The sequence below is a fragment of the Eurosta solidaginis genome, chromosome 4 (genome assembly GCF_040869045.1).
Source record: "Eurosta solidaginis isolate ZX-2024a chromosome 4, ASM4086904v1, whole genome shotgun sequence".
Classification (NCBI taxonomy): Eukaryota; Metazoa; Arthropoda; class Insecta; order Diptera; family Tephritidae; genus Eurosta; species Eurosta solidaginis.
In genome coordinates this window covers 139,580,194-139,592,297 of record NC_090322.1, presented here as the reverse complement: position 1 = coordinate 139,592,297, position 12,104 = coordinate 139,580,194, and the positions used below count along the sequence as shown (strand labels likewise).

The following is a 12,104-nucleotide window of genomic DNA, read 5'->3' as shown; positions in this document are numbered from 1 at the left end:
CGTTTGTACAATATGGGTGTCAAACGAAAAGTGTAATAAGTGTTTTAAAAGGGAGTGGGCCTTTGTTCTATGGGTGGACGCCTTTTCGGGATATCGCCATAAACGTGGACCAGGGGTGACTCTAGAATGCGTTTGTACAATATGGGTATCAAATGAAAGGTGCTAATGAGTATTTTAAAAGGGTGTGGGCCTTAGTTCTATAGGTGGACGCCTTTTCGAGATATCGCCATAAAGGTGGACCAGGGGTGACTCTAGAATTTGTTTGTACTATATGGGTATCAAATGAAAGGTGTTAATGAGTATTTTAAAAGGGCGTGGGTCTTAGTTCTATAGGTGGACGCCTTTTCGAGATATCTCCATAAAGGTAGACCAGGGGTGACTCTAGAATTTGTTTGTACGATATGGGTATCAAATGAAAGGTGTTAATGAGTATTTTAAAAGGGAGTGGGCCTTAGTTCTATAGGTGGATGCCCTTTCAAGATATCGCCATAAAGGTCGGCCAGGGGTGACTCTAGAATTTTTGTGTACGATATGGGTATCAAATGAAAGGTGTTAATGAGTATTTTAAAAGGGCGTGGGCCTTAGTTCTATAGGTGGACGCCTTTTCGAGATATCGATATAAAGGTGGACCAGGGATGACTCTAGAATTTGTTTATACGATATGGGTATCAAATGAAAGGTGTTAATGAGTATTTTAAAAAGAAGTGGGCCTTAGTACTATAGGTGGATGCCTTTTCGAGATATCGTCATAAAGGTGGGCCAGGGGTGACTCTAGAATTTTTTTGTACGATATGGGTATCAAATGAAAGGTCTTAATAAGTATTTTAAAAAGGCGTGGGCATGAGTTCTATAGGTGGACGCCTTTTCGAGATATCGACATGAAGGTGGACCAGGGGTGACTCTAGAATTTGTTTGTACGATATGGGTATCAAATGAATGGTGTTAATGAGTATTTTAAAAAGGAGTGGGCCTTAGTTCTATATGTGGACGCCTATTCGAGATATCGCCATAAACGTGGACCAGGGGTGACTCTAGAATGTGTTTGTACGATATGGGTATCAAATTAAAGGTATTAATGAGGGTTTTAAAAGGGAGTGGCCCTTAGTTGTATATGTGAAGGCGTTTTTCTAGATATCTACCAAAATGTGGACCAGGGTGATCCAGAACATCATCTGTCGGGTACCGCTAATTTATTTATATATGTAATAACACGTACAGTATTCCTTCCAAGATTCCAAGGGCTTTTGATTTGGCCCTGCAAAACTTTTTCATTTTCTTCTACTTAATATGGTAGGTGTCACACCCATTTTTCCAAGTTTTTTTCTAAAGTTATATTTTTCGTCAATAGACCAATACAATTACCATGTTTTCGTACCTTATCCTTTTTTCGTATTTGGTATATAATTATGGCATTTTTTTCATTTTTCGTAATTTTCGATATCGAAAAAGTGGGCGTGGTCATAGTCGGATTTCGGCCATTTTTTACACCAATACAAAGTGAGTTCAGATAAGTACGTGGACTGAGTTTAGTAAAGATATATCGATTTTTGCTCAAGTTATCGTGTTAACGGCCGAGCGGAATGACAGACGGTCGACTGTGTATAAAAAATGGGCGTGGCTTCAACCGATTTCGCCCTTTTTCACAGAAAACAGTTATCGTCCTAGGAGCTAAGCCTCTACCAAATGTCACAAGGATTGGTTAATTTTTGTTCGACTTATGGCATTAGAAGCATCCTAGACAAATTAAATGAAAAAGGGCGGAGCCACGCCCATTTTGAAATTTTCTTTTATTTTTGTATTTTGTTGCGTCATATCATTACTGGAGTTGAGTGTTGGCATAATTTACTTATATGCTGTAGAGATATTAACTTTTCTTTTCAAATTTGAATTTAAAAAAAAATTTTTTTTAAAGTGGGCGTGGTCGTTCTCCGATTTTGCTAATTTTTATTAAGCAGACATAAAGTAATAAGAGTAACGTTCCTGCCAAATTTCATCATGATATCTTCAACGACTGCCTAATTACAGCTTGCAAAACTTCTAAATTACCTTCATTTAAAAGTGGGCGGTGCCACGCCCATTTTCCAAACTTTTACTAGTTTTCTATTCTGCGTCATAAGCTCAACTCACCTACCAAGTTTCATCGCTTAATGCGTATTTGGTAATGAATTATCGCACTTTTTCGATTTTTCGAAATTTTCGATATCGAAAAAGTGGGCGTGGTTATTGTCCGATATCGTTCATTTTAAATAGCGATCTGAGATGAGTGCCCAGGAACCTACATACCAAATTTCATCAAGATACCTCAAAATTTCCTCAAGTTATCGTGTTAACGGACAGACGGACGGACGGACGGACGGGCGGACGGACATGGCTCAATCGAATTTTTTTTCGATACTGATGGTTTGATATATGGAAGTCTATATCTATCTCGATTCCTTTATACCTGTACAACCAACCGTTATGCAATCAAAGTTAATATACTCTGTGAGCTCTGCTCAACTGAGTATAATAAAATTACATACATTATGTCAGATTTGTGTTTATTTTAGATGAAGACTTAACAAGTTGGTGTCTCTGAATATTGAAAAATTCTTACAAAAGTTCAATATTAAAGGTAGATACGTTATTTTTTCCATATTATATGCACATACTATATACATGTATTCGTATATGTAGATATACACGCAACAGAAGACATCATTGAGTTGGAAGAAAAAAATTGGGTTGCCAAAAATCTACGAAGTACAAAGTCAATCATTTGGATCCATTTTGACAAAATCAGTAATACTTTTGCAATATGCCACTATTGCAAAATATGTTATAAAACTAGTGGTAATACGTCCAGTTTATTTCACCACCTAGAACGATCACATACAACTGCAAATTTAGATTCCATAGCTCGCCAAATAAGATCGATTTTTATATGAAAAAACATATTAAGATCCATCATCACGTAAAAAGGCTTTTGACAGCACCCTACTAAGGTTTAGTCACCGGAGACGTTCGACCTTTTCTCATAGTGGATGACATAGGGTGTTGTAACTTTGTATATACCCTCGTTTCGCTATATAAGCTACCATCGCGCACAACTTTTCAGCATGTGTTTTATGATCGTTTCGAAGCTATGAAGACAATATTACATATATATATATATATACATGGATATATTATATTTACATAAATGTCTGATATATACCTGATACTGCTTTTAAATTGAGTAAGCGCTTTTCACTATAACAAAAAATTCGAAAATATCGAGTAAGCCGAATATCGATACTTTTGCAGCTCTAGTCCATGGATAGATTTACGACAACTGCCGTTTTGTGGTGTTTGCTTGCTGGCCCACCACACCGAAGGTCCTGTGTTCAAGTCCCGGTAAAGGCAACATCAAAATAGTTTGGTGCATTTCTGCCATGAAAAGCTCCTAAGCGAAAATTCATCTGCTTTCCAGGTGCCGTCCGGAATCGCCAACTTACTTACTTACTTAATTGGCGCTTTACCGTTTAAACGGTTATGGCCGTCCAACAAGACGCGCCTTCTCTCTGCCAACCGCCGCCAATTGGTCACAACAAGGGAGTTTAAATCGTGTTCCACCTGGCCCTACCAAAGGAGTGGAGGCCGCCCTCTACCTCTGCTTCCATAGGCGGGTTCCGATAGAAACACTTTCTTGGCCGGAGCGTCATCTTTCATTCGCATAACATGGTCAAGCCAGCGTAGCCGCTGCATTTTAATTCGCTGGACTATGTTGATGTCTGCGTATAGCTCGTACAGCTCATCGTTAAATCTTCTTCGGTACTCTTCTTCGATTCGGAATCGCCAACAACAAATTAAAAAATGGCAGACTGCTCGACCTTAACCACCTCGGTGGTATATAGCTTATATAATGTTTGATAACACCAAAGCCAAGACATCCTAACTTCTTTTTATTACCATTTTTGATCGTAACTGTGAGGTAATTTCAGTTTAGTTTAAGGTAACCAAATTGTTAGTGGCTATTATTAGTTACTGTTATAATGACCCCAACACACACAGGTGTCTGCCGACCTGTCGATTCGTAAATAAGAAAGACTAGCATGCATTTCTATCAGGAGAAGAGAACCTAAGGAAAGCAAGGATGCAAGGACCGGATTAGTGCTGACGGTATTCAGCAGGCGGTCCTATACCTAAATAACACTATTTTCTATTTCATTCAAATTTGTCTGCCTCATTGTCTTTTGTATTTGAAATCCCATTTGTCACTACATATTTTACTGTCTCCAATCGTTATCTCATTTTTTCCGCTACGTCTAGTAATCTGTATAATATTAGGTAATGACTTAAGCCTAAATTTTCTTAAAACACCCGGTGAATGACGGTAAGTTTCAATACCAGAACATAACTGTAAATGAGGATCAACCTCCTTAGGGCTCTTTGCATAGTCACGTTAGGGCAAAAATTAAATACTGGAATATCATATGAAAATCAGAATAGCTTTGAAATGGTGGATCAGATTAATGAAATAGGTGAACTAAGCGACAAATAGTACTCGTCAGATCCATAACTTTTTATAATTTTTCGAAATAGTTTGACAGTTGCATATTTATCGTTTGAATGAAAATGGTTTACAGTCTCTGATCGTAAAACATAATACGGGCCCTGGTACTACAACGTCCTTCGCTTACTTCTTCCACCATTTTTTTTTTTCTATTTTGGATTAGGAGCTACGTACCAGCTAGCCAGTGTAAGTTTAAACTACAGCTAAGCAAATCTTAGCTTAACTTCGTCAGTAAGACAAACTCAACTTTAAAAGTAATTTAAAGTCGTCCTGAAAACCTATACCCGTTTAGTTTTAAAGTTAACTTGAACAAGTCTGCTGCAGGAAATTCGTTTAGATTCATGTTCTAAAAACAAATTTTATGTCGATTGTTTGGCATAGTTACATATCCACATTTGAGTTTCTTTCAAACCATTTAAGGAATACATGTATGTATATTTAATTGTATTATTTGTTGCGATGTTTCTCTATGTCACATAGACGCAAAAAGAAGCGTAGATATTAATTTACTGGCAGTCCACCCGCACTCCCATTACCACCGTTGCTATGTGGATCCACACAGCGTCATCTTCTCAGCCACCAACATCTCATTCAACCGTTAAGCTGCAGACATTGGTGCTTTATCGGTAACCGTATCGGTAACCTTATAACAGCTGATTCGACCAACCTTATGGGAATCAATGCAATCGATTATTGGTACCTCTAAGGTCGTAACCGTATCGTAGCCAACCAAATGGTTTTTGGTTTACCGTCGTAACGATAAACAGCTGATTACGTTAGGGATACGACTACAGCGATACGACATACGGCACCAATGACTCCCGCTTTAGTGTTGCCTCCTTGTCGTTGGATTTTTTCCTATCAACACAGCTTGTAATATGTACTCTGGGTTTCAAAACCGGTTTGCCGGCATTTCGGTATTTCTCCACTTAATGGCTTGCGTTTGTTTTCGCTCACTTTGTCGTGAAGTGGATTGCCATACATTCTTGAAATCATTCATAGGTATTTGTCGGGTACCGCGCAAAGTGCCTATAGCACATTGAGGGGGATGATTTTAAATCAGTAGACTTTAAGCCGGAGGTACACACATATATGACTGGTCTGCCTGGAAATGTTCGATCAAGGGCCAAAGTGCTACTTTATTGATGGAATGTTGCAATAGCGCAGTGAAAACTTTAATGTTGCGCTTTTTGATTGCTAGTAATGATCAATGGATTGTCAACATTTCATTCAACAAACGCGCGACGTTCCCACAGCTGGTCTAACTTTGGCGAAGAACGTGATGCTCTGTCTTAAAAAGTGACCGTGCTGCAAAAGCTGCAGCTCAAACACACTTAGGAGTTCCGGAGGCTGATGCAACGTGAACTCAAAATATTTTTTCACTGCTTTATATAGTTTTAAGAATAGGGCCAAGAAGCATTAAGCTGTAGAAACATGTACACCTTGCCATCGTGGAGTTTGAATGGAGTTTTTTCAACCTGAAAAGTAAAGTCCAAAACACTGTTGCAAGAAACTTTCCCAAGAAACATAAACTCGTATCAAAATGTAGAGAATTTAACAAGGTTTATACGGAAATAAGAGCCCTTAGTTGTGATACAACAGCATGGCGTAATTGAAGCGACCATATGTAGAGTCCCATTAAATGTCTAGTCCGAAAAACCTCATCTTCTTAAAGCTACTTTCTTGTTCATAATATATCAGTTCAAAAAATCGAATAATTCTTGCTCTCCACTAGAGCATAGGAGTAGTAAGGAACTATCTCGACTAGAAAGTAATACTTGCACTTTTTAAGTATCTCAACGTATCGGCCATACTGTAGGACGCGGAAGTAAGTCGATGATGTGTTCAAGAGCTGGGAACCATATTTCTTTGTTAAAGCGCCAGCCATGACTAAGTTAAAAATTTCCCTGGAATGACAGAAAATATTTATGCGTTAAGTAAGGATGCTAATTTTACTAAAATAGAAGTGATTTGGGGGATCGTTTTAATCTTACTGCACAATTATTCCAGTCGGTAGACATGCATACCCCCGAACATCTAAATTAATGGCGCACATTGCCAACTCTTCACCTCCTTTATTGAATTTCTCGGCAGGTAAGAAAACTGAAGGAAAGCGTTAGGGATGTAGCCTTACCGGAAAAGTTTTCAGTTATACCACACTCTTCAAGGAAGGGGGGATAGCTAGCCGCGTATACAACGGCATTTATTTTCGACAGGTGTTCTAGGCGTGTTAGGTGTGTTGTCGTTAGCCGCTTTCGCATCAAAGACTCAGTGGAGTAATGACATAACTTTGGGCATGAACTACCTGCAGACAAAATAAAAGTGTCAACAGGCCAAACAATTTATAAAGGCGTTTCATCCGACAGTCCAAAACGGGAAGTTTGTATGCAAGAATATGGCAAGAAAATTCTGTTTTGGAATCATATTACATTAATTCCCCAATAATTGTAGTTGTTGTAATAGGTCTCCGCCTTTCCCTCCTTTCTTGACCGGAACGTCTTCTTCCATTCGCATAACGTGCCCTAGCAAACAAATCCGTTGTCTTACTTTGTTCATATCCCATAGCTTTGACTTAAATAGCTTCCGCAACCCAATTATCAACCTCACGTACGCGACGGGAATCCTGTTATTAATATGAATGTATCATACACAAATTTAGCAGGCGAGGATCTTGGGACCCTAAATTTCTCATGGAACTAGGGGGTGGGGGGCTTAATGGCCTAGAAGGTTTAATGTGGTCATATTAATCGTTCCCGAGATGGTCAGGCTAGTACCTTAATGTTACTTATAACCGGAACGTACCGGATCTAAATCAGGGAAAGGGCCATCAACATCGATAACACTCTCCAAAACCTTTGGGAAGTGTCTTTATCTTTAATACAACAACATCAACAGGCCCATAATATATATATGTACATCTTTCCAAGCTCGGCGTCGGAATCATGTACAGGACCCAGAGCGTGATCTTTGCTCGTCAAAAGAAGATTTTGCTTTTCAATTCGCTACTCAGTTCAAATTGTTTTGACATGGCCACCAAGGCGCGAATTTATATCAATATCATCAGCATCCGCCAGCTATTATACGCTCTTATAATGGATTTTAACATCACGCCTTATTTTGCTTGGTTTTGAATGGCTACAAAGTTGTTGGTATAGCTCAGCGTAGTTGGGCAAAGCCGGATCTGCTTTTCAGGGAATTCAGACATAGCAACATACATCCAACTTCTTTTCTCGCAAAGGCTGCCTAAAAGTCGACGGGAAGATGATACGTGTCGGTAAGATCTAGTCGAAAGTAGATAAACCAGATCTGAAACCGAACTAATGAGGTCCAATCATTTTGTTGACTTCGGTCCGCACATTGCGATAGATAAATATAACTTTATAGGCAATATTACGTAGACGGATTCCTTTCTTGTGGATTGATCAACAGTCTGTTTACCAAGTATTTTCAGGGCAATGTCAGTTTGTGCAGACTATATAGGTAGCTGTCAAAATTTTGTGCTAAAGGTAATGTCAACAAGTAAGGACGAGACTTCATACCTTTCATGAATGGGGCTGAACAATAATCTTATCCCGTTCGTAATCTCCAAATAATCGGTTGTTTAAGATAAGAAATATATAGTGAACAGATGTACATACCTAAACGATTATTAAGATAAATATAAAATAAAAAATGGCAAAAAATCCCCCTTATCTGAACGATCGGTTGTATGGGATATATATTATATATAGCTCCGATCAAAGTGATTTTTTCAGCAAATCTTCTATGATATATTAGAATAAATATCACCAAGTTTAACGTTTTTATATTGGAAATTAAGTGAGAAATGTCTAAAAATCTTTCTATCTGAACAATCGGTTTTATGGGATATGACTATATATAGCTCCGATCAAAGTGATTTTTTAGGATATCTTCTATGATATATTAGAATATATATCACCGAGTTTCACGTTTATACTTTCTAAATTGCGGCAGGAATGCCCAAAATCGTCTTATCTGAACGATCGGTTGTATGGGAGATATATGTTATAGTGGTCCGATCCTACCGGATCCGACAAATGTCCAATATAATACAAAAATACATCCTTGTGCCAAATTTCATTAAGATATCTCAAAATTTTAGGGACTAGTTTGCGTTCAAAAAAACAGACGGACGGACAGACAGTTCGTCGCCCTGATCAATTCGGTACTTAATGGTGAGTCTATCTTCTATATTTCTCAACGTTACAAACATCGGACCAAAGTTAATATACCATTTCATGTTCATGAAAGGTATAAAAATGTGCGTGTGGACGCTTCGTTGACAATGACCCCAAAAAATCACCACATAGTCGGCAAGCGTACTGACTTGGAGACACTCGAACGTTTCTTAAGGAGTTCTCTCTCTTCATTTCTCTCCACATTCCCCCTTATTGATTGGCATTATAAAGTAGTCGGCCCGTTTTTGGATGACACTAAAATACGTGGCAACTATAGTTATAATTTTGTTTGCTTTGTTGTTACTTGCTGCTCCAAGAAATATTTTTATAGGTAACTACAATGTCTACACGCACCTATGTTAAAGGAAAATATCACATCTCCGCGTATAGAAAAAAAAACAAACAAATAAGTACATTTGTTGATAAACAGGTTGTATAGAAATATCGGCGTGCAGCCAAAAGAGAAAATAAAATTTAAACAGGAATTTGTGATAAGTCGATTTAACAGGTATTTACTTCCAACACACGCACTTCTTATGCACAACCACCAATACTAATTTAAATAAAAAGTAATTAAAGCTTATTAAACTAAAAATGGTACCTCCATTGATTCTAGTGGCGCTCTGGTAAATCTCTCGATATGTATGTATGAGCTCTAAGTCAATTGGAAATTTCGCTTGTAGAACGCCTTTTTATTTCAATTTTTACTTCACTTATTATTTAAAACTTCCAATTTACAAATGTAAGATTTTTTTTAATTTAAATATGCATGTAAATATGTATAATGCATTGTTGTAGGCACTACAGGTTTCCCACACTCACATCTAATTCACAAGCTTTTGTTAATTTTTAATGCACTTCACCGCACTTTGTCTAATTTTTAGCACTTTTGTTGCTTCTTTTCTTATTCATAAATTTATATTTTAGATTCACATATAGTATTTAAGCATTTCTTAATATTACAACATTAGTATTTTTTTTTTTTCTGAAAGAAAACCTTAAATCGGCTTTTCTCCATTCTTTTCTAAACCGATCTGCACCGATCTTCACTGTATACAAAAATTTTCCCACAAACCACCTGCAAAAAAATTATAATACACCGTTCACCATACGTTCGCATGGCCGCTGCTGTTAATACTAAACTGGGCAGGCACTACCGGCTGGAGAAATGGTGGTGGTTCTTTCGTTTGTGACGTCGACAACGCACAGTGGGCTTAGTCAGTGATTTCATAATTGTTTTAGATTACACCCTTATTCTAGTCGAGTAACAACATTCATCGGTTATGAAAATGACAAACAACTTTTCGTATTCTGATTGCGGATAATAACGTTACCAGTAAAATAGGTGTCAGCGTCTTGTTATCATGCAAAATTGCACGTGTTTTCTAAATAATGTTTGGACATAAACAAAAAACAACGAAACGAAAAAAAGTATATACATGGTAACGTTCAAGAATTTTTAAACAATAGTAAAGCCCCCATTACTGATACTTAGCATAGACTTGACTTGACTTGGCGTAAACTTGGCAACTTAGCCACGATTATACTCCACTTGGCGCATACAATCTGGCATCATAATCAGCGTTGAAATTTATTTTTAAATAAATGTCAATTTGTATGACAAAATGTCAAAATGAAATGGAAACAAACAAATGGCATCTCAAAATGTAAACGTCACTTAGAACTTACATAGAAAATCAAAATTCAACAGACTTCTAAGTCAAGTTAAGTGTTGCCAAGTTTTGAGTAATCAGTAACATGCAATGTTCATTTAACAGAACTGTAAGTGACAGTTTTCAAGTCAAGTCAAGTCTATGCTAAGTATCAGTAATGGAGCCTTAACACTTTTTAAAACAAAATTCGTTCACATTAGGGGGACTCATGTAACCGTATAAATGCCTTATAAAGTGTGTAAACGTATAATTTTATCTAGTGCGTAAACGAGCTGTCAAATTTTGTATGAAAAATCATTTACACAATCTGTATAAATTTACGCGCACATTTCATTGTGTAAACGCGGTAAACTCAAAGGAATGCAACCTTGCAGACATTACAGCAGGCATTTTCATCAGAAATCTTCAACATCAGCAAGTAAAGGCGTTTTAGTTTTGATTTTTCACTTAATCTTGGCATTTTTTAATTTGTATAACAATCAAAAAATGTTTGTTTGGCAATAATACAGCTGATAAACAATCAGGTTTATCAATAGTATTACTAGGTGCGTTCATATAACCGCGTGTGTAAAGCAGGCATGCTTAACCAACGAACCGATATCATTTCGTTACGATAATTAACGTTAATAAACGAAACAAAGTCATTTCGTTTCGTTTATTAACGTTAAGAACGTCAAATTAACGAAATGATTTCGTTTCGTTTTCTGCCATATCAAAACGGATCAAATCGTTTATGTTGATTATTAATTTCAAACTATGCTGGCAAAGCTGATTGATGGCGGAGTCATTAAAGGTGAAAGCAATAGCCAAGCTGATTGCAACTTTTCTCATGAATTTTGACAGTACGAACATTTCTCAGAGTGTTTTTGACATTACCACCAACGAATTACACAAACAAATTATATGGAGTTTGTGTGTGTATGTGCGCTCGTTGTTACCACCTTACGGCTTCACCATGGCTATAGCATTGCCAGCACAATTCAAACATAAAGTATCACGTTTTTGTTAACGTTTTTAACGTTAACGAAAGCTTTTCGTTTCGGTTAAAAACGAGATATAATTTATCTTGATAATTTCTTTATCGATAATATTTCGAAGTGTTTCAACGGAAACGGTGGAAATTTTTTGATAAACGATTACCTTAACGTTAAGGTGCATCCCTGGTGTAAAGGGATATAATTTTACACCTTATAAGTTTATATGCTATCATGAGTCCCCCTATTATCATTTTATTCTTAACTGCGCATCTTTGTTTTTTGACAGTAGGTATAACCGTGTAAGCCAGAATCGCGGTTACATTAACTGGTAATGATTTTCGGTTACATAATATTCCGATTACAAATTAACCGGAAACGTTCGGAATAAGCTCGTAAGAGACGAAATAAAATGACAGTAATCGAAAATTACCGTATCCCAAATCAACTTAACTTAAAATAATGTTACATCAAATAACATAGCATAACAAAATATCTTGATATTGTAACGTATGTACTGAAATTCCGCTTATTCCAAATCTTCTGCTAACGTTCGAATCACTAAACTGTTGAATAAATAACTCCAATATTGAATAGTGCAAAAATGGTCTTTATTAGACTACTTGAAAATAACACTTATATTTCGCAACTGATAACTTGCTTAAATCAAACTGATTGTCGTGCCTCAACGATTGCTGCTTTTTATTCTGCTTAAGCGCCAAAT

At 37.0% G+C, this 12,104-nt stretch overlaps 1 protein-coding gene across 4 annotated transcripts in view; it reads right to left on the bottom strand.

The window, feature by feature from the left end:
• Positions 1 to 9,846, bottom strand: part of goe (gone early) — a 235,801-nt gene extending 225,955 nt beyond the window's left edge. For 2 of the 4 annotated variants that reach the window (XM_067783105.1, XM_067783109.1), the window contains exons 1-2: positions 9,335 to 9,846; positions 6,313 to 6,441 (exon numbers count right to left, since the gene is read on the bottom strand). The gene's annotated coding sequence lies outside the window, so the exon portion shown is untranslated. The remainder of the gene's footprint in view (positions 1 to 6,312; positions 6,442 to 9,334) is intronic. The other 2 variants (XM_067783107.1, XM_067783106.1) reach the window with 2 other exon arrangements.
• Between the last annotated feature and the right edge of the window lie 2,258 nt (positions 9,847 to 12,104).